We start from the raw sequence: 23,210 nt of genomic DNA, 5'->3' as shown, positions 1-23,210 counted from the left end.
TTTTCCTTGTGAGAACCTAGATTCGCTCTGATACCAATTGTTAGAATATTCAAATAATGGAAAGAGTACCTTGGGGGGGGGGGGGGGGGGGGGGTGAATCAGAAGTATCACACTTATATCCAATAAATTTTTTTAACTGAAAGTAAATTGCATGCATGCAAATACATCAAGTAAACATGAAACTAAGACATGCATCAACAACTCATAACACTGGAATTTGGTAACCCAAAAACCCTCCAGGAATAAGAAGGTAAAACTGGGGTGGGGATGATACCCACAAAAATTATTGTTGCAATATTGTTCAACCACTTCTGATGGTCTGCCCTGTTAAAGGCTCTACACTATATTAATAGTGACCTGGTTAGAGGATTTACAAACACTTACATGAAGTGTTACCCTGTTAAAGGATTTAATCACCTAATTAAACGATCTACGAAGTAGCTGTTAAGCTAACCTATCACCATAGGATTTTCATTCTATTACAATTGCTAGAAAGTATTAGGTATAATGAACCTGATATATTACAATCCTTGATTGCTGAATGCAGGCACCTTTTCTGCTTTCTCTGATCTTGATCCTTTGTGATCAGATAACCCTCGCTTCTGAAAATAGATTTCCTTGTGCACCCTTGTATGTCCACTCTTGTTTTTACAATGAAATTTTGTCTTCCTTATAAAGACATTTGAGAATTTAGGGTTAGGTATGGATCTACGATCCATATTCAATCTTCATTTTTCGCTTATTATTTGCACTTCTTCTATTGGTTGCATGCCTTCATCATTTTTCTTATTGGCTGCATGTAGATTGCATAGGAAAAATTAAAGATTTGATCTCATCATTAAATCCTTCAAGATTTACCTTATGTTGGCTATAAAAACGGTTTACATCATAATTTGTGCAAGTACAAACTCTTATGCTGATATTCTGAGTTACTCGGCTCCTGAAGTATTGCTGATACTCGGCACATGCTATTTCCTGGATAGCTTGGCACCTAAACAAAATTGTATCACTCGGCACCTTATGTTACTCGGCACTTGTTAACACTCGGCACCTTATGTTGCTCGACACTTGTTAACACTTCACTCGGTATCTGATCTTCACTCGGCATCTGAAAACTACTCGGCACATGAAGATCACTCGACACCTGAAGTCTTTCCTAACTCGACATTTGTTGTGGCTCGGCATGCATGGTGTACTCGGCTCCAATATAGAAAGTAGGTAAGTGTATTGGCACTCAAGTGTCAAAAACCATTATGAGGTTAACACTTTGTAATTCCTCCTTCGTTTTCTTCAAATGTGAGCTTCTCTTCTGGTAGGGTTTCATGCTCGTCGGCTTCGTTACAGTCGAGTGAGGTGGAGACAGAGCATTTAAATCAGCTGACACAGTTACAGAGCTGCTGTAAGCCTCATCAATATCCTTCCGTAGAGTCGCAGAGCATTGCGGCTCGTCACATGAGAAGTAAAATCTGGGAAAAGATTCGGTCTTTGGAGAAATTGATACCCCAAGGATTGAAGCTCGATACGGCCAGAAAGTTGGACGAGGCTATCAAGTACCTTAAATTCTTGAAAGCGCAAGTTCAGGTTTTGGAAGATTACGCTGATTCGAAGCTAGGTCTCAAACCAAACCCTAACAGTGCAGACGATATTGCGAATATTTGCATGAATTTTAATAGCGAATATGCTTTGGCGATGCAGAGATTAGGTTCTGTTGCCGCTTCATCAAATATTACTGACCAGATGCTTCACACTCTACTGAGCTCCTCTAGAATTCAGAAATAGCTCTTCAGTGCGGGAAAAATCATGGTTACATCGTAGCAGAAGGAAAAGCTTGCATCTACACGGCCTGATCTATCTAGTCACTACTACACAATAGAGGGTTTAAAGACATTATTTTAATTTTGTCTTTAATACACGTTTTTATATAAATAACGTATTTTAATATATTTTAATTGAAAAAAACAAGACAACAAAAGGCAGTATTATTGGGCTACATAACTTTTACTTCATTTTCCTCATCTAATTACGGCATTGAACTAGTTATTATCTCTGATCTCATTGTCTGCTGCGCTGAAAAATGATAGAAATGCAGTGATTAGTGGCAGGAATGGGCGGTAACTACTGCAAAATCATGGAAATGCAGTGATCAACGGCAGAAATGGGCATTATGGCCATGGCGAGAAGTCATTCCATTAAATATTTTGATCGGGGTATATGTAGCATCATATTTTATATTTCAATGCCCTAGATGTCTTTCTTAACCTTTCTACACGCAAACTCTTCTTCTTCCAACCGTGTATCAACGTATTGATCTGGTTTCAGCGCCCGTGTAGCGGCCTGTCTTTGGTCTCACACCCTTCGCGCTTCCTTTCGTCATTTCCACGCGACTTATGCCCTTCAACGGAGAACCCAAATGGTAGTCCCGACACCAAAATGTTCTTTCTTTTCACATTTTTAATACTGTACTTATTTATTTTCAGATATTGGGGTTTTTATTTTCCTACTTATATTTCAAATAGATTTAGCCAGATGATGGAGAATTGTTTCAGATCTAAGCACTTTATGCTAAAGATTATTAACTATTGCTGAGGGCCTTTGGGTTTGCAACATATTGTAGTATAAGAGGGTTTCAGCTGAAATTTTTTATTTTGATTTTTTCTTCCTAACTAGGGTTTTCTTCTTTATCAATGGCTACTGCCTGGCTGCAAAGGCCATGTCATTTGTTTGAGAAGATAGATAGAATATTGGTCATTTAACCTAGGCTTTGTTCTTCCTATTTTGCAAGATGCATAACGTTTATCGAACATGTCACGAATGTAAATTCAAAGGCTTTATTCAATGCTCACTCTCCAATTTGGAAAAAGGGTTGTAACGAGTATAATAAGTGGAGAGCTGATTTGGTGATTTCTGTATCTCGCGGTGAGTTCTTTACCCTTGGCAACTTGTGTCAATTTTTGTATCAAATGTTTATGACTTGAAAGACCCCTGCACATGTATTATCTTTGTCATCGGAACAAGGTCTTTCCTAGAATGTCCCATCTTTCATTTTCTGTATGGTCCTTAATTGCTCTCATCCGTGCAAACATCACTATATTTATGTCCATTCTTGTAATTTTATATAACTACGGCCTTGCGGGACAATATTATATGAATGCTTCAAATATCCTCAACATATTGGCTTCTAGTTATCATCCAACCATTAGATATGAGCTTAATACCTTAAAAAACCATATTTCTGAATCTATTATTTTCAGAACCATATAAACATACAAACCATATACTGAAGCAAGCATCACCAATCTATAGCCTGAGGAAAAACTCTCCAATGGCATGATTATTGCCCTTCTACCTTCATAGATCTAGATCAAATCTGTAAAATACTGAGTTGAATCAGAGATTTGACAAAAGAAACAAAGCTTTTTTAGAGTTTTATCCTTAATAGACTTTTATCCTTAATAAGACCTTAGCGCTAATGGTATTTACAATCAGATCATTAATTTTGGTCCTGATAGGTCTCGTCATTGTGGATATACTTCTAAAATATGGAGAATATGAGAGTAGAGAACTGAGCTCCCTACGTAGCCATTCTATGTTTTTGAGAAGAAAGTGCAATAGCACAGTAAGAAAACAAAAATAGGTATTTTGTGTTTACTATCTATGACTTTATGCTCATTATACAATAGCTCATGGGTATCCAAATGGTAACTGGTTTGCTACTCCAAGAGGTATTGCATTGATGGCTCTTCTAACCCATTGAACTGTGGATCATATGGGTGTGCATGTGGTTATGTCTTAACTTGCTATGGAGAAAAGTGATTTTTTTTCCATTGGTAATACTCACTGCGAAAGTTGCTTCAATATGTTCCATAACGAGAAATGCTCATTTGGTATCTATAAGGAGACTATGAATAAATATTAACAACAAAAAAGAAAAAAGAAAACCATGATGTGTGAGCGATTGTATTCTCTGAATACCCTAGACGCACAACACACAAACCCTGTTGTCACAATGTGCCTAAAATTGGTGGCAAGGTATTGTTGAATACTTTTATTTCCAGTTCTCTAGTTATTAGGTAAACTACTTTACATTAAACCCTTTTTTATGATTCAATAACATTCCATAGAATGTTGTGTGTTTGATGGTCGGAGTTTATGAAGATTGATGCATGCACCAGTTACCAAGAATATTAACAACAACTTCACTCCACTATTTTCCCCTTAACTCCAACTCCACCATTCGTTTCAATCTACATATAGTTTTTTATTAGATTAATCATGCACTGCTCCTCCAAATGCATTATTAGTGATTGGTTAACCTAGGCATGCATAGTCTTTTTCTTGTAGTTTATTTTTGATGTCCACTGTAGTTTACGTATGTTTGCCTTAGATAAAATAGTTCATAAATCAGTCAAACTGCTACGACAAGTGGTGGAGTATAGTTTATTTTCCGTAATTTCTTCTTTCAACATAAGGTTTGTGGTGACATCTCAGATAAAGAGAGCAGTGATGTAATGAAAAGTTAAGAGTAATAAAAACTAAGTTTGTTGTTTTAAAACAGGGTATGCTCTATTCAAAATACAGAGCTCTCTTTTTTTTTTTGATATATTGGTATTTGTTAATTATTCTTTTTGTTGTAGCTGTTGTTCTTTAGCTTGTACAGTTTAGATCCGTGTGTTTGATGGTTGGAGTTTAGATCCCTTCTTGAGGCGTTTTATAGAAACATTATAGCTGCATGTAAAAAATATGAATATCTTTTATGTATTTTTTTTCTTGTGTGGCTGGTGAGGCTCTAGGTTCAAATGTCATCTTACATTGAAGGCCCAAATGTAAAGAAGCTGTACAAAAATAATTTGACTTTTTAGCAAGCAGGGAATAATAGTGCAAGCATGTATACATGATAAATGAAAATGTGCATTTGAATCTGAATCTAGGAACTGTGCATTCTACCAAATTTGAATAATATAGAATTCAAAATGAGTTTTCAGCATCTTTCTATATTAAGTTGGATAGTATTTGAGTTTGGGGTGTCACAATAAAATTTCATTTGCCTTTGCCTTATATTTAGCTATCTAGGTTCAGAAAATTTGTCCAATGCAAGAGTGGTAGAGAAACCCGCTCGATAAGAGAGCTGCCACTTTCCCAAATGATCTCGTGCATCTCCATGCACATTGCCAGCTTATGGAAAGTGCACAAAGTAGCACATGAAGAATTGTTGCTAGCCCACAAATAGTAAAAACTCAACAATATCTTGCTTTTGTTCCAAATGCAGAAGGAATCACAGTGCATTTATTAACCTTAAAAGGTCAAAATTCCCATTTCTGTTGAATGTTCAACATGATTGAGTGTTGACACATTTGCTAGGTTTCTATCATTGAGAATTTTGGACATTGAGTGCGTGTGTGTGTGTGTGTGTTTGCCAGCTAAATTTCCAATTACTATTGATATTCTATTCAATAAATATGTCCCCTGTTTACTGAGGTGGAAAATCTAGTTATTCTTATAGTTATTGCACTAGTAGAATCATTAATTTGTGCTTATGGTAAAAGCATGCTTTCACTTTGTATACTCCAATATAGAGTTTGTTGTCTCAAGTCAGATGTCAATACTTTTTTGTTTAGGGCATTTGTATGTGATTGGTTTCTTTAGCCATGCAAACATAATGCAATTTGATCATATGTGGAGAAATGGCCGATATTGATATGCTGCATTTGGTAATTATAATTTCCAGCTCCTAAAGTGGACAGATGTGGAATAGTATGTATTACTTAAGTAAACTTCAAAAATAATGTCATATTTGTTGTTACATTGCATCAAATAATGTAATGATTTATCAACATTCAAATGCCTATTTTCAATTCAATCTTCTTTGATCATCTTTTGAGTTAAGAAAATTCATTTTTTTCCTTTCATAGACATCGTTTGGGCAGTGATATGATGACAATCTAACTTTGTTCTACAAACAATATTCTTGGTAATAGCTTAAAAATTAAAATCATGGTTGTTTTGCCTAGAAGTCCATCATTAGTACAAAGCCAAAGGTAGGTCCCTTTACAGTGATAGTTACCCTGTTAGGCTGCACAATTATAGCTTTCTCCTTCTTCAAGAGAACTAAATATCCAACTGAAAATAAGGAAAAGGAAACTAGTTACTACGACTGAGAGATAGATCCATTATCATCTTCCTACATTGCTTCGATCTCCAACAACTAGCATAGATATGATATTGTGTGGATGTTATATTTTAATTATTTTGTTGATGTTCACTATCTCCCATGTAAAAACTCTTCAATCCTTTAGATCGACGCTTCCATCCATAACTCTTTCCTATCCCTATGTGAAGGTACCATGTCTTCGTGTGGGTACATCTCCATCCATGCATTCTCTAGATAATGAATGTGAACTTCACTAATTGATGCCAGTATAAGGTTCTTTTTCCTTCTCTATCTGTGGTTAAATAATGGCTATTTATGCAACGAGATCATATTAAATCTAGAGATTGTATTCTCTGTAATAACCCTAGTACATTACTTCTTCTTCTGCCCTTCGTACTATTTGTGTGTGCCCCAATTTATGCTCCACATTACTGAGGATGTAAGAAAATTCTCTTCAATATGATGGGCTAGAATTTAGTGTTGGATGTGATAGAGATGGGCATCCTGATTTGTGTATACAATTGAATGGTGAGCCACATGGACAAAGCCATAGATGAAAGTTATCATGAAACCGTAGTGTGCAAAGGAGAAATGGTTTAAATATTTATCTTGGCATAATCATGCAACAAGATCATTTTTTCAAAAAAAAAATTGGTTTTATTTTTCTTGATTTTAAAATGATTTCGGTGTTACCTGTTCATGCTCAAAGAAACAATAGGTAGTTAAGGCATTCCTTACCCCATTCCCATTTAGAATTGTGGATTTCTTAAAAAATTAGGGTACACAATGATTTCGAATGATTGTTTTATCAAATATCTTTCCTATATTACTAAATAACATTAAGGTGTCAAAGCTGAGCAGATCTCATTTTCTGGTGTAATTACAGGTTATATTTTGCATAGAAAGCCGTGCCATCTGGCTATTGCCTAGTAGGATGAGATTTGGAATGTACAAATGCAAGCTAAATGGAAAGGTTGCATTACCCAGCTAATATCTGGCCACAGAAGGAGTTGATGTCCCTCCTCAGTATGTGATTGTGTACTACGCTCCTCCAATAGTTGCTTCATAATTCCCCAAACATCAAGACATCACGCATCCACCTATGGCAGTATGAGAAGAATGGAGGCGAAGGCTTGGATTTCCACCCATGAAGATTATTATGGTAATTATTTATTTTAGAATGAATAGTTTGACATTTTTTTTGGACATTCTTGTGATTTGATTGGCTTTTACCAGTAGCAATTTTTTTAGTATTGATCATGTTCTATTTTATTTTCTTATCTTTTTCTTTTCTTCTTCAGATTAATTCCTAGGTAGTAGAGGCCAAGGGAACACATCAATGGTCTTGGGCTTCCTTAGCCAGGCCAACTGATGACCTACATTACTCCTTTGTAATAAAAGGCTCTGCCCTAGTTTCATACAAAGATGCAACCAGAAGTTGAGGTACTTCAAAATGATTCTTCAATCAACTTTTTTGTGTTACCCTTTTTGGTGCATCGAATTCAATTTTTAATTATATGATGTATTGTTTATTACATTTTATGCTATAGAGCTGTATATTGGAAGTAATAGCAATTATTCCATGTAAAAATTGCCTTTTGAGCTTATCCCTTGTGCACTACCCTTAAAGGTTGCATGACATAGTTCCACGAGGTTTAAGACCTAGGCTGTGCCTTTATACTTTTACTGAAATAGCTGACATTTTAGACTGTATAATTTGTTCATCTGTTAAGGAATGGCTCATCTATCTATGCTACCTGTCATATGATAAGTAACCTGAAACTCAATTCCTACATTAGTGAGAACTTATCTGTAGAATTCAACCTACTCAGGAGATGTTAGCTGAATAGCTCCAATTTTACAAGTTTAAATAAATCAGCCAACAAAGCAAAGAGAATGAATTTCACAATCAATTTCACAAGTTGACTGGTAGTTTTGGGATGATTCTATTTTTTTAAAAACTGTTTTTATATAATACTTAAACTATTTTAGATGTGTATATTTATATCTCTATCTATGTTTGTATTACAAATGGGTAAGTTTTTGGCAATTTGGAAATAGTTTATAGTTTTGCTGCTCTTGTGTGTAGGAAGTGATTTTACTTGACATAGGTGAAGTCCGTTACGAACACAACATTAGCAGTAAAGTTTAATGCTAGGTTTAATGTGTATTTTGCAAAAGAGAATCCTTACATACGTTAGACCAGAGCATTTATGTACAGATTAGGTCTGATTGTAGAAACATTTAAAAGTTCATTTTCCTATTCCTGTAATTTGATGTGCAGGATTCTATGGTTTAACAATTAGACTACAATTATGTCATGGTTTATAGGCAAGATTAGAGTACACTACTTACATTTAGAAGATTTGTGGTATTCTACGTACTAGCCTTTTTGACCTCATTGCCAAGTTTGCACGCTCATGTATGCATAGATGATGACCAGTTTTATGTTTGAGTGAGTGGGAAATTGATGACCTTTGTCTATGCCTCTCTTTATAACATTGTCGTCTGACAATGATGATCCAAAGGAGCAGAGAAAAATGAGCTATTTCTTTAGCTGATTGTATTTCTGCATCTGCATTGGCTCTATGTTTGCAGTCACAGTGTAGCATTCATACAAGACAATATAGGAAGAGGATGGGGATATGGAATCCCATCAAGGAACATGATTTTGGCAATAACACTATTTCTTAGGGACTCATACATATGTAGAATTCATTATTGTCCCATCTCTACACTATAAAGATTAATGGAATGTATGGCATAGACTCAGAAGTTTTTCTGAATAGCTCTTATGTAGAACCTTTATTTATGTTCGAATTTGTCCAGATCTTCTACATGGACTTTGACAACACCTATGTTGTTCAAATCACTTTATGTCGAGCTGTGCCAATATGTAAATGTTGTTAAATAGTATCATTAGAATACATTAAAATCAATGTCACTCTTTGCGAAAATGTTTACCCTGCTGTACAAAACACAAAAAATGCTGATGTATACTAATAGTCTTAATACATCAAAATCAATACTACCTACACCAAAATCATGGTGTTGAAAGAAGTGGAATTCAACGGTTTTTTAAAACCTTACCTATCCAGTAACCATCATCAGCTTATGATAACACAAAAATATTGAATCTTTTGTTTTGTAGCTTTGTTCCAGAGTTAAAATTGTGGCTTCTGTTGGAATGTTGGTATTTTCCCAAATTTTTATATCAAATCAATATTTTTTTTCAAGTTTGCTTTGATAACTACAATACAAATTCAAATGTTCCAACTTCCCTTTCCAATTGTGTTGTAGGAGAGGTCCACGGCCATGACATGTACCCATAGTAGGTGGAGTTGCAATAGCTATGTCTGAGGAAAATTTTAAGAGGTTACTAGGCTATATTTCTGAATTTCTTCCTTATGTAAGAGCAACTTTAGCAAGTGTCGGGATATTATCTATTGTTATACTCTTTGATGAATTCTTCACTCTGCTATACTTGAAACAAAGAACATATGTACCGACCTGTAGATACAGTTCTCTCTCTACTAGGGATCAACTAAATGTATATGTATGCTGAAATGAGCATAGATCATTTGCAATTTCCCTTGAGTTTCAAATTCTTCAGATGAGCTATCTGAAATATGCAGACTCCTTGATTATTTAATTACTGAATCTATCTATTTATACAGTTTTTTCTCTATATGGGATCAGCTCAATGTATATGTATGCTGAAATGGGCATATATGCTATGCATTATACCTTTCTCCACATCTCGTGTAATATCTCGTTGTTTATGGTGTATGCATACAATTTTAATCATAATTTGTATTCATTGATTCTATCTTTTGATCCTGTGTTCACTCATACCCTGTTTTAGAGACTTTCATAATTTACATATAATAGTCAAATAATTCTCAAGCTAAATTAAAGAGCCCTATTAACCTTCCTCATGCCTGATGTCATTTCTTTGGCAGAACTGCAAAACCATCTACTCTCAACCCTCAATGATATTAGTATGTGTAGTCTAAGTAATGTGAATTTGATGAGGATATACAGTATTTGGTCTTTGTTACCTCACACTTTCTTTAAATTTTGGGCGTGCAATACACAAAAGAATTTTCCATACAAATTATGACTTTTTAATTCATATTAGTGTTGTCAAAATGTACAAATACTGTACATGTCAGGCAATCAATGCCATGTGTGCAGCAATAACATATTGTTGTCAAGGTTATGTATCCTACTGCAGGGGAGCTACTTAACATTCACATGCCTGCCATGAAAACTGCTCTGAGACTCTTGACCTTGCAAGTGAGACTCTTTCATTCCAAATAGTTGACCTTGCAAGTGAGACTCTTTCATCCCATTTTTCATTGGTTAAGTTTTTTTGTTGCATTTTTCTATCTCTATTTCTTAAGTTTTGAAAGTGGGCAATTTGCAGGGCTTAATGATGTTTTAATCTTTTCAGAGTGGGTTTCCAGCATAATAAAGGTTATCAGATAGTTACATTCCAAACAAAAATTATTCTTCATCATCTTGTATTAGTACAAAAAATTCTGCAACCTATAATTAGAGAGGTTTTGAACTCCTACAAAATGCATGACTTGCTAACAGTTAGTTTCTCTATAATACGTCTATGGCTTATCCATTTGATTTATGATGTGCTATTGTCATGTTTCATAATTTTGACCAAGAAAATATGAATCTTCTTATTATGTAGCAATATTGTTCACATGAGTTTTCAAGGCACTTCTCATCTAATATGGATGATGATTTAGTCTTCTATTGATTTTGTTATCTATTTTTCTCATGAAACTCCTATCTCATCTCAAATTTTCTATCAATGTCCAGACATGGGATTTCTAGTCACACTTTCCTCTAATTAATTTTCCAAGCTAGAGCAGAAAACTTTCTACAAGTCAACAATCTAAGGATGAGCTGGAAAATAATTGACAACATGTTGTTCACAAGGTACATGCATTTGATAAACCGGCTTTAGAATATTTCTTAACATGTATCATTTTATCCATGGTTCTTAACATTGAAATTTATGCTTTCACTTTCTGAATTTTTTTTTTTCAAATTTAAATATTTTCTATAGTTATTTTTTTGTGTGCTTTGGAGTTTTATCATGATTTTTACAAGTGTTTGAAAATATCTCTCACAATTACTTAGATTTATAGAAAACAAACTACAAAACTAATATTTTTGTAGTTTTATCATGATTTTTGCACGTGTTTTACAGTATCTCTTGTGTATCGGGAGGGTAACTATGTGGTGAACAAACTAGTGAACCTAGGAATTAATTTTCAGCTAAAAATTGAATGGGATACAAATGATAAGGTCCCAATGGATCTCCAAAGCTTTCTTTGTAATGATAATAGTGGCTGATAAATTTATTGTCTTTAGAAAGGGAGAAAAACTGTGGATTGCAACTTTTCGGGAGTGGAATGCAGATGTATTGGCTGGTCCTCCCTTGAGAAGTCACTAACCATGTTTGTTGGTACGTGACCAACACCACCCTGCTCATTCAGGAGATTGTCATTTCCCTTTAGGTTCTTAGGAAAATTTAAATGTGCATCTATGATAAACTCATGAGGGAAAAGATTAACTGAAGTTTCAGAAACATAAGGCGGTTGATTCTTAAAATTTACTTCACAAAGGTCCTAATCTGAAATGATCTGGGCAATGGGGTCCATGTTCAGGATGGGTGCCACCTCCTCTTAACATTTTGCTTCCGGCAACCTATTCCTTTGCAGGGGAATCTAATTCTTCCTAACTACCACTCAAAAGGGGAAGAAGTTCCTGTCCTTTATTACCCATCTTTGATTCCGCAAGCAAATCAGCATTTTCAATCCTTTCTATCAGCAGGGAATCTACCACTTGGGCCTTATATGCCAAGAAATGGGGAGCTGTCTCTATTGATAGTTCTTCCTTTTGCATAAACAAAACCTCTTCATTATTTTGGCATGCCCCTGGTGGATAAAGGCCCTTGTGGATTTCCCCTTCCTCAAACTCGGTTTTGTGGTCATGAGGCAGGGATGTACATGGGCTATAGATAGTTGTTGTTGTCCCCTCCGCCCTCATGATGCCCCACGTGAACATTTACAAGTCTGGTATGGATTCAGATCAGGTGATGGGTATTCCTGTGTGGTCCACAAGTGGGCCATTTCTAATTTGTGTATTGAGCAGACCCTCCAACATCCCCTGATTCAATATATTCTGATCTTTCACAGATATGGAGCACAATGCAACTAGTGAGGCATGATCTAAACAAACTCTTTAACTCTCCTTTTGCCTTTTTAGTGTTTTTTTAATTTTTCAAATAATATATTTACTTTGTCGATATACGACAAAACGTAAAAGTCATAAAATAATTAAGCGGGAAACGCAATTTGTTTGGTTAAAAATAAATTAAAAAATGAAAGATATTTTGGAAAACAGCCACTAGAGTTATAGCCAATGGCAGAGCCTGGAAATGGTAGAGTGCGCTTAGGAGAACTAGGGAGGTAGGATACAGTTAGTATCTCCTCACATATTCTACGAATACAACCAGGGTGGTCATGGAAGGGGAATTGATGCCAATAAGAAGCAGCATCAGAGGATGCTTCCACTTGACGGGACAAGAACAAAAAATTTGCACAGAGGATGGGGATTATGTATGATGAATAGAAAGAGATATGGAGGCAACTCCGACAAGAGGTGACAGAAGAGGCAGAGGTAGAGCCCATCCTTGTAAAGTACCTCAGCTCCACCATTCTCATCCACAAGTACACATTTGAGAGCATGCTAGCATTTCATTTGGTGAACAAGTTTTCAATCACCTCTTTGCTCCTATCATGGAGCTCTGCAAGCTATTTCTTGACGTCTTTACATAAAACCCTCAAATACGCCATGCTCACCTTCAAGGGTATCCTCACCTGCCAAGCACACCTATGTGGAGCATTCCTTGTGGGCTCAGGATTGATTCTCGGTCGTTCTGGTTATCCAGTGTAGGTTTTTGAAATGCTCACTGTGGACAGCCACCTTGTTGCTTGCATTGGGGAGGGTGTGTTTTTTTATCATGGACAGGAATTGTCATCAGAGAGAACGTAGTTATTGGCAACAATGTCACTATTTTGATTAATGTTACACTCCATGTTGGCTGCAACACTTAATGGAGCCACTGCCACATTAATCAACAGGGTAATGCTAATCTTTTCTTTCCTAACATTCAAACTCAACATGAGTGCTTTTTTACCATTTTTTTTCATTATTTTCGCTTTCACCCCATTTGTATAGTTTAGTTTAATTATACAACAAATATCTGGGCCTTTTCCCTGTATCTCTGGATGTGCCCTTCCCTACTCCTTCCCATCCATCAATCAATGTGAGCGTAGATCTCGTTAGAAGAGGGGAGTTGTTGAGCAATCCCTTTTCCTACTGCACTGTGGCTGGCTCCTAAACAAGGGGAAATGCCTTATATTGATATACTTTCTCTATCATTTGATCCAATAAAGAAGACCTGACTGAACTGGCCTACCCTAGCGCAGGGAGATGGATAAGATGAGAATATCTCTTGCTTGAACTTCACCCAAGCATCCCTTTTCACAACCTGAGCTGGACCACCCTCACCCAAGATGGTCAAAGCACTCTCTATGGATGACTTCCCATAATAGTGTGTTGAAGAACCTGATAGGTACCTTTGCCTCTTGCTTGTATTTTCCACCAGGAAAAAGCTAGTAATGAATGGTCGAAAGTTAAAAAAAAGAAGCACTGATACCTATACTGGTGGGGCATCAATGGTAACTTGAACTGATTATGAAATATGTGTGCCATTGGGTAGATTCACCAAAACTGCCTGTGCTATTGCCTCTACCTATGGTAGATACTGCATGCCGCTAGTGCTTTCTCCTCCGTTTATGGTTCTGATATAATAGATGTTGCTTAAGCTGCGTATGTTGCCACCTTGTTTTGCTCCCACCTTAGCTTCTCTCGCGTCTGATACTATGGGGTCCACTATTAGATATGGAACCTGGAAAGGGGAATCTAGAACCGGATCTACTGCATTTTCATCTGGATATGTAGAATATGCTGCTGGTGAAACTGCTCTGGAGGATCGAGTGTGAGGTCAGCTGCTGATTCAATTAGGGAAACTGCCTTTGTTTCTTATGGTGGTACCTTTGCTCAGTCCATTCCTAGGTGTGTATACATAACTTGCGATGTTCCTATTATATATGCATCAGAGGGTGCTTTTTACCAAAAAAATGGTATGAGACCAGCTATTAAAACAATTTTAGGAAGCAGAATAAACCCCTGTTGCATCAGGCTGTGAACAAAAAGCAATGGCAAAAATGTAAAAAGAAAACCCTGATTAGGCTGCATTCTCTAAATGCCCAAGATACACTCAGCACAAACCTTGCCACTACAATGCACCTAAATTTGGTGGCTAAGTAGGATTAGGATCCTTTAAGAGGAGAGCTAGAGGGATTCACTATTTCTAGGCTTTTCAATTGTAATCCACGCATGGAAATTTCAGACACATTTTAGTCCATGAAGCTATTCTATTTATGGGCTTTTTTTATATTAGATTTCAATCCTTATTGAGATTCAATGCAATGGATATGCTGGAGAGAGCCTACAAGGTAAAAGGCTATTATTCATTTGGATTCGTTAAATAGGAGCATGTGGGAATCCATAGTTTGTAGCCTGCAACATGCTGTGGAAAAAAGATGCAAGTTTATGCTATTATTTGTGTATATATTTTTTTACATGAACTGATTTTCGGCTTGGCCATTATGGAACAAGGAGCACTCCCTGTGACGACTAAGGGATGTCTAGGTATTCTTTCCATGTTGGGTTGTCACACTGATCATCGTCAAAGATATCAAATTGCCCGCTGCAAAATTTACATTGGAATAGCAATTTCAGTTGTATTTTGTAAACTAGTCATTACTATATTTGAGCTCAGAAACGTTATAATTTCTAATTTTGAATCCAATTTCACTTATAACCTCTGATCCAAACTGTAGCTTTTAAATAATAACTGATTTGAAATTAATATTTTAAACATTATATAATATTAACAACATCAACTATGAAACTTTATATTCATATTATTTCCCAAAAGAAACTAAAATTCCCACTGTTAGTACAGATTACTACCTTATTATCCTTACACAAAGCTTAGTAAAAAAAAAGAGTCATTGTGTTTGTATTATCCTATATATCAAAATAAAAAGACAAATCTTGAACCAAAAATAATTCATTCTTGAGATCATTTTTCTTTTTGATGATGTTGTGATTAGAAATTTGTGTCTGTATGGAGATCTATGAGAATTGTTTTCTACAATGTTGGAGCTGGGTCATTAATCTTACATCTCAATTCCACTGAAAAAAAACATGCCATTGAGTTAGAAGCTAGTTTCTGAGGAGATACAACAAATGCATTAGTTTTTGCTGATCAGTTACAAAGAGACTTTGTGCTGTGTAGTGATTAAGGAGTTGCAGGTGTTTACTAATCATGGTAGAGTGTATGCAATTGTTTTTCATGTTCTGATCACGAAGTCATGTGGATTTTCTTTTTATTGCTTCATTTATTTGCAGGAGTACATGAGGAAGAGGAAGATTTATCTTGAAGAATTTTATTGTAAAGACATGCAAGAATTTCAGTCCTGTTATATGTAATTTTCTCCTCTAAAATTTAATAGATGCAGTCACTTTACAGTCAAACTTCAAAAGTTTAGAGTTTTAGATATTATTCTCTTACCTCTCATCAATTTGGAAATTTAATTTCTTGCATATGAAGGTTGTGGTCTTAGAGTGTAATTCTTTTTTGGCAATTGATCATCCTATCCATAGCTAATTTGGAATATTAACCTGTATATCGAATTTTATAGTTATTACCATTCTAAATGGAACATTTTATTTTGTTGGATAGAAGTACTTATGGATTGGGTGTAACTATTTAAACATTTTTTGCATCCAGAAGATCACATCTAATAAAATCAAAATTTTCCCTATAATTCAATGATGCTTCTTTTGTTCTTATTTTTCTCAGCAATCCCTAAAAAGGATGGAGTCTTTTGTTCCAATTATCCAGGGATAAAAAAAAAAAATGAAATAGAAAGTAATATTTGAGATTTGAACTTTTTAAATCAATTAACAAAAATAATATTTCTTGCAATTGGAGAGCAGAAATAAGCAGATGATTTGTTGCTTCCTTTTTCACAAAAAATATTGACGGGTTTTCTGTTTTTGCCAACAGTAGTTCCAAGGACATCCTAATGAACTCTTATTTGTAGTATTCCTTTCTAATACATTCCTAGGAAGTTTCCAAAGATGCACTTATTCTGATATCTGGGAATGGTTTCAATGATTTTAAGTGCAAAAACGCAGATGCTAGAAACCATTCGAGTATAGTGAAGGTGATGATAAATTATAAAAAACATCAGTGCTATGAAAGAATCTTTTGTAATACTATTATTCTTTTTCAAAATTTCTTCGACCTGTGGCTATATTGAATTCTAACAACAGACATTTCTTACTTGTACGTACAGGTCTTCATGAAAAACAAAGAAGGCCAAGGAAATGAAGAATTTGTTCTCCCACTCTTAATATAAGTTGCCAGAGGAAAAAGGCCATTGTTCAATCATTATTACAAAGCTGGAGCTGTGATTGTTACGGTACTAATTCTACCTTGCTTATATCTTATTTTCCAGTAGGATTTCTTTTTAGACTTTTGAAGTATTTCATTCTATAAATAAAGTAGAGAAGAAAGGTCTTTCTAAATTATGGTTTTCAGGCTCATGTCTAGGTTAAGGGTTTATGATAAATTATTGTCAAAAAATTGTTAAATCTGGACACAACATTGCTTAATTCTTTTTTATTTATTTTTTTGTCACTATTATCCATCTTGATTCATAAATACTTTTCTTCTCACTCATATTTTATAAGGGGATATGCGATATTTTCAAAAGTCCTTTGTACCTAATAATCATTATATTTTTAACATAAAAATATTGACTGAAGAGTCTGTTTGATATGGAGTTTTTCTTAGCATCATTTGTATTTGATGAATCTAAAACAAGTTAAACCATTGTTTATGCATTCAAGATGTAATGAATACGATATGAGGAGATTGTACGCGTGCATGAGTTTGGACACACGAATGACTTCCGTTTCTTCATTCTGATGATTAGAATGATCACAAGCTGTATCCAATTTGTTATTTTGCCCATTGAGTGTCATTCTTCATAATCCAAATTTGTGTAGGCTTTTCGTCCAACAAGCACATCCATTAAACCTGCAAAACATTAAGGAAGTATTAGATATGAATTACTAAAGAATGAAAACGATGCAAACTCCAAGACAAGCGGCTATGGAAGCTGAAAAGATTTCCATCAGGCATGACAATAGAATTCCTCAAAACCATCCAATAGGTTGCCATTTTCAAGGTGTCTCATTTACATGAATCTCTCCTGAGTGCGAATCATGCTAATGCCAATAGCTCCATTATTTGATAGACATTCCACAAACGTGCAGGAGTGCTGGTTCTAAACTTATAGATTGAAGATCATAGAAAAATAGCTTTGCCCAATCAAAATATAATCAACATCTCTGTGGTGGATTAGCATTACTTCCAGAGTAAGATCAAATGCATTGCAAGGCTGTTCCTGAGGCTGGGCAAGATTGTTGAGTATATCATTGGATGTACAAAAAATTTGAATGAGACTGAGGAGGCTTGTCATCCATTAGTGTTGCTACTGCTTGGAGTTTTCAATCTTTCTATGCCATTCTGTCTTCCATGAGTATTGAACAGAGAATCTGTGGAAGATGTATAGATATTCTCTTACTTCAATGATCAAATGACCCGGTTCAGATTATAGTGAATAAAATTCCTTTCTACTCACACTCCTATTACCCTTGCTCACAAGGAAACATCTAAAAAATGGTAATAGAATGTAGGAAGGGGAAATATCTGTTAATGAAAATAATTCCTATTGTAAGAATATAAGTTATAATTTCTATATCCGCAATAGTATCATGAACAAATTGTAAGCTACTTATGACCATCATGCCATATCTGTCCATGTTATAAATCTATACAGAGTACAGCAGAGTAAGCCATCTGCACAAACAACCATGCCTTCAATAGGATCAAGATGGGAGTTGAAAATACTTCATAGATTCTGTGCCTGATGGCATTCTCTTCAAAATTTAATGTGACCCTTTTTGAATTTGTTCATTTTCACTGAATTATATTTTTCTGCAACCACTATTGAACATGTTAAATAGAATGGGATTTAGAGACCATTATACATGGGTATAGGATGTATATCTAATAGAATAACACCATATGACTTTGAACCACCTCTCGAGAAACTCTCGAAGGCTTGAACATGTCATTCATCATGTTATGGGGAAAGTAGAAAGTACAAGGGAATAAAAAGCATGCAAATATAAAAAAAAACATTTAAGAAAATTGACTCCATTATTCCAATATGTGATCTTAAAGATATAGAAGAGGGTGTTGAAGGTGTTGGATTTGACGATGAGAAATCACATCTTATGTCTCAGAAGAGCTTAGAGAAAAGGCTTGGCCAATCGGCAGTATTTGTTGCATCTACCTTGATGGGCCATGGTGATGTTCCTTAGTCAGCTGCTCTTGTTGATCTATTAAAAGAAGCTATCCAGGTTATTAGCTATGGTTATGAAGACAAGACATAAAGGAGAAGTGAGATTGTTTGGATTTATGATTAAGTCACAAAAGATATTTTGACTAGTTTCAAGGTGCATGCATGTGGTTGGAAATCCATTTACTGCATGCATGTGCACCTTGCATTCAGAGGCTCAGGTCTAATAAATCTCTTTGACTATTTGAACCAAGTGCTTAGGTGGGCATTGGGTTCTGTTGAAATTCTGTCATCTATCATTGACCAATTTGGCATAGTTACAGTGGAAGGCTAAAATGGTTACAATGGAAGGCTAAAATGGTTAGAGGCAATTATATAGATCAACACGATAATTTATCTAGTGGCATCTATTCCATTGATTTTGTATTGTATACTACCATTTGTGTATCTTCTTATTGGAAAGTTTATCATCCCATAGATTAGTATGTTTGTGAGCATCTTTTTCATTTTACTCTGTCTATTTTTGCAAGTGTTATTTTGGAAATGAGATGGAGTGGAGTTGGTATAGGTGAATGGTGGAGGAATGAACAATTCTAGATTATTGGATGTGTGTCATCTCATGTATTTGCAGTTGTCCAAGGGTTGTTTAAGGTCCTTACTGGTATTGACACAAAACTTCACTATCACATCAAAGGCTTAAAATGAAGATGGTGATTTCATAGAGTTGTATATGTTCAAGTAAAAATACCCTGTTGATTCCACCTAAAACTTTGCTTATTATAAACCTTGTAGGAGTAGTTTTAGGTATCTTGTATTCTATCAATAGTGGTTATGCATCATGGGGGCCGCTATTTGGAAAACTATATTTTACTTTTTGGGTAATTGCCCATCTTTATCCTTTCTTCAAAGCTCTGATAGGAAGGAAGAACCGGACACCCACAATTTTTTTTGTATGGTCCATTCTTCTTGCATATATCTTCTCATTGCTATAGGTGTGGATAGATCCCTTCACTACTAGAGTGACAGGACTAAATCCAATGCAATATGGCATTAATTGTTAAGTATTTTTACTATATATATTCTTGTTGCATAGAGATTTCTTGATCATGCATTTTTCCTCATTCAACATTTTAAATTATTTACTGGGAGATCTATTTGGACATTGTTTGGGAATAAATAGTAAAGAGTGATGTGAATTTGGCATGATTTTTGAGAGTTGAACTGCCTTTACATTGTTGTTTCTGGCATTGCCTCTTACTGTGCAAGTTTTTGGATGCAGTTATATTACCTGTTGAGAATAACATTCCTATCAACCTATCGTAGTGGTGAGATGCCTTGTAAGCACTATTAAACTAAGGGACTCTATCAATGGCTGGTGCTTGGCTGCAAAGGTTGTGTCATTTATTTGAGAAGATAGATAGAATATCGGTCATTTAACCCAGTCCTTGTTCTTCCTGTCTTGCAGGATGCATAACCCTTTATCCAACATGTCACAAATGGCAATTTGAAGGCTTTGTTCAAAATTCACTGTCCAATTCGCAAAAGGGTTGTAAGGAGTACAATCAGTGAAGAGCTGATTTGGTGATTTCTTTATCTCACGTTGGGTTCTTTAACCTCGGCAACTTTTGTTAATTTTTGCATTAAATGTTTATGATTTAACAAACCCCCGCACATGTATTATCTTATTTCATTAGACCAAGTTCTTTCCTATAATGTCCCATCCATATCTCCTTTTATTTATGTATGGCTCTTAACTCCTCTAATCCATGAATGCTTCAACAAATATCCTTTTATGTAAAAAAATATTCTGGGTCATGTTTAAACATCGCATTTTAATGTTTGATTTTTTAATATAGTTTTCTATTTTGATCTAATATTGTACAAACTTTTCTAATATATTCTACCTATTAGTATCATTCAATTGAACAACCTAAACAAATACAAACTTATAATGTATTGTTTAAACAAATCTAAATTTTATGAAGATAATATTATTATTCAAATGCTGATTAATTCACCTGTGATATTGGTTATAAATTGTTGGCTGTTTGATTTTGTTTGAAGTATCAACACAGAGAAATAGGAGTATTGACATCATCCTCACTTGTCTCATACTTTGACCATATAAAATCTCTAGACATCTATGCAGAGATTGTTCGTAGTCTTTGAAGTAAGTCTTCCAACATTTCTTTCAGCAAAGTCTATTATTTTGTCATATATTTCTATTTAGATAGAATACTTAAATTTTGACCAAGGAGTTTCTCATAGCATGGGAGACATTCATTTCTAAAGGAGATACATGATAAATATTCCTCATGCCATTCCCAATCAAAGAGAAAAAGCACTGACCCAAGCTTGTTATGATGTATCTAGGAAAAATATAGTGTCAAGTCTCACAATTCTTCCATCACACCCCATTAACCCAATCAACTAACTTTCAAGGTTATTGCAAGCCATAGTGGCTAGGAATGTCTTCTCTTTGAGCTCAATAAACTGCCTGCCCAACAATAACTTAAATAACTAAATGCTCTCTTGGGGTTGTTTGCAGTTTGGTAGATTCATGGGAGGTGAGCTCTCCAACACAAAGACTTCCATACATTGGGCCACATAATATCTTCTCAAGACTATTGCTCACCCAGGCACCATATTTGCTGAGGCATAAACTATGTTAATGCTTTCACTCATGAATTACTATTTTTGTGTCAAGTGGGTTTATACATTATTGAGGTTTGTATGAAACTTCTGCAGGTCAGAGATCCTTACAATGACCACAAATGCTGGTAGAGGCTAGAGGATATGGACATTGTCAGATCTTATAAAATTGATGGCTAGAATCCTGGCTTAGATGTTGCTGTTGAAACAATTGCAATTACATCCCTAGTGTTCTATAGAACACGCCCTTCCTTTTCCAGGAGGCTCAATCATGCTTCCATCATGGTAAGTTTTAGCAGCTTTACGACTTCAATCTTACTAAATTCTATGTTTTGCTGAGTACCTCATCAACCTCCTTATTCTACATTTTTGATTTTGCTGATAAACTTAGAGGATCTTATAGTAACTTGCTTAAGTCTGCAGTCTATCCATTCTATTGCTCTTCTTCTGGGTCAGAAGTAAACGTAAATAAATGTGGTATGCTTTTAGATTATATTGTAGCAAAAAATCAGTTGAATTAATTTTCTTGGGTGTTCTCTTAGGATGAACTGTTGTGGGGAGCTAAGGGGATATATAAAGCAATAAAAGGTGCCAAATATTTGATATACATATGACTAGAGTTTCAGACCTCATTACTTTGTTTTGCTCCTTTCTTGTAGCTCTTATTTGCAAAAGCTTAAACTTCTAATTTTTCTTTTTAAAAAGGTGCTAGCTCAATGGACGAGCACCTGCCTTACAAGCAGGGGGATGATGGTTCAATTCCATCGTACCTTAACATGAATTAATTAATTATATTGTAGTTTATAATAAATAATATGATTTTTTTAATTTATTAATTTGTACTATCTTCTATCTAATCATCTTAAGAAAGGCAATAAGTGAAATTAAAGACAAATGTATTTATAAAGACAAATTAAAATTGTCTCTAAGAGACAATAATAGTATTGTTCCTTATTGCCTTTATAAGATAATAATTTACGACAATAGTTTAAGACACTCGCTTAAAGACAATATGTAAGACAATACCCAACTTTTCTTGTCTTGAATTATGACAATTCACTTAAAAATTGTCTCTCTGATATTGTCTTAAAGCCCCCCTTTATGTTGTAGTGAGTAATTTCTCTGATTTATTCGTTGGTTAACATTTAAAAATCTTTTTTTTTTTCCTTTTCTAATTTCATAGCTATACTGAATTTGATTTTGAGTTTCATATGTTCTCGTATGTGCGTGGAGATGTTAAGTTTCGTACCGTCTCATTACTGCCAAATTCTGGCAGAAGAAAAGTTTGATGTCCAAAAATGCTGAAACAAATTTTATGTCGGCAAATGCCACGAAATTTTTTTTGTCAGAGGATGCTGTAAATTTTTCACTGGATTACAAACTTTGTAATCAAAATAGCAGAGCAACGGTCGTAATTGTGAATTTTGCTGGATTCGTTGTGAGTCAGTAACGGGGTCGGCAGAAATCCCGTAAAAAGAGGTTCTGCACTGTTCACAATTGCATGATAGCATTGAATACCTAAATGAGTGGGATACATTCTTGGTCATTAAAAGAATGTTCTTTTTTCTTTGTTATCATGTAGGAAATTGAATGATTAAATGAATTTTGTCAAAGAGCTTACTTTTTTCCTGATGATGTCACGGTGGACTATTAATCTGGCAAAAGACGATCTATGAACATAGTTGCAAATAAAACCCGAACAGAAGAGAGTTCTTGCCTAATAAATTCCAACATTATTGAGCTTCTTCTAATCGATGGAATGCTCTCTCTCAAATTATTTATGTTTTGACGGCTGCATTGAAGTTGAG

General features: G+C 35.0%; 1 long non-coding RNA gene, 1 other non-coding gene and 1 pseudogene across 15 annotated transcripts; all 3 read left to right on the top strand.

Moving 5' to 3' along the window:
• The first annotated feature begins 1,974 nt into the window (after positions 1–1,974).
• Positions 1,975–22,238, top strand: LOC149553541 (uncharacterized). Of its 14 annotated transcripts, XR_016353097.1 has the most exons (12): positions 1,975–2,413; positions 7,035–7,310; positions 7,450–7,591; positions 10,988–11,107; positions 15,722–15,798; positions 16,383–16,542; positions 16,675–16,800; positions 20,030–20,087; positions 20,216–20,331; positions 21,499–21,687; positions 21,945–21,990; positions 22,108–22,238. It is a non-coding gene; the product is annotated as an uncharacterized LOC149553541 (long non-coding RNA). The 14 variants fall into 14 exon arrangements; XR_016353095.1 differs by lacking the exons at positions 21,499–21,687; positions 21,945–21,990; positions 22,108–22,238 and adding an exon at positions 2,783–2,916 and having other exon boundaries at positions 1,977–2,413; positions 20,216–20,533; XR_016353096.1 differs by lacking the exons at positions 21,499–21,687; positions 21,945–21,990; positions 22,108–22,238 and adding an exon at positions 21,299–21,406 and having other exon boundaries at positions 1,979–2,413.
• On the top strand, positions 18,590–20,019 carry LOC149553543 (putative cellulose synthase A catalytic subunit 8 [UDP-forming] pseudogene; annotated as a pseudogene).
• Positions 22,105–22,176, top strand: TRNAV-UAC (transfer RNA valine (anticodon UAC)). Its single transcript has one exon. It is a non-coding gene; the product is annotated as a tRNA-Val (tRNA).
• Positions 22,239–23,210: the final 972 nt, after the last annotated feature.

This window comes from Cupressus sempervirens, chromosome 6 (genome assembly GCF_028749045.1).
Source record: "Cupressus sempervirens isolate cs-2001-9-10 chromosome 6, ASM2874904v1, whole genome shotgun sequence".
In the NCBI taxonomy this organism is placed as follows: domain Eukaryota; kingdom Viridiplantae; phylum Streptophyta; class Pinopsida; order Cupressales; family Cupressaceae; genus Cupressus; species Cupressus sempervirens.
This window is presented reverse-complemented; position numbering and strand designations above follow the sequence as displayed.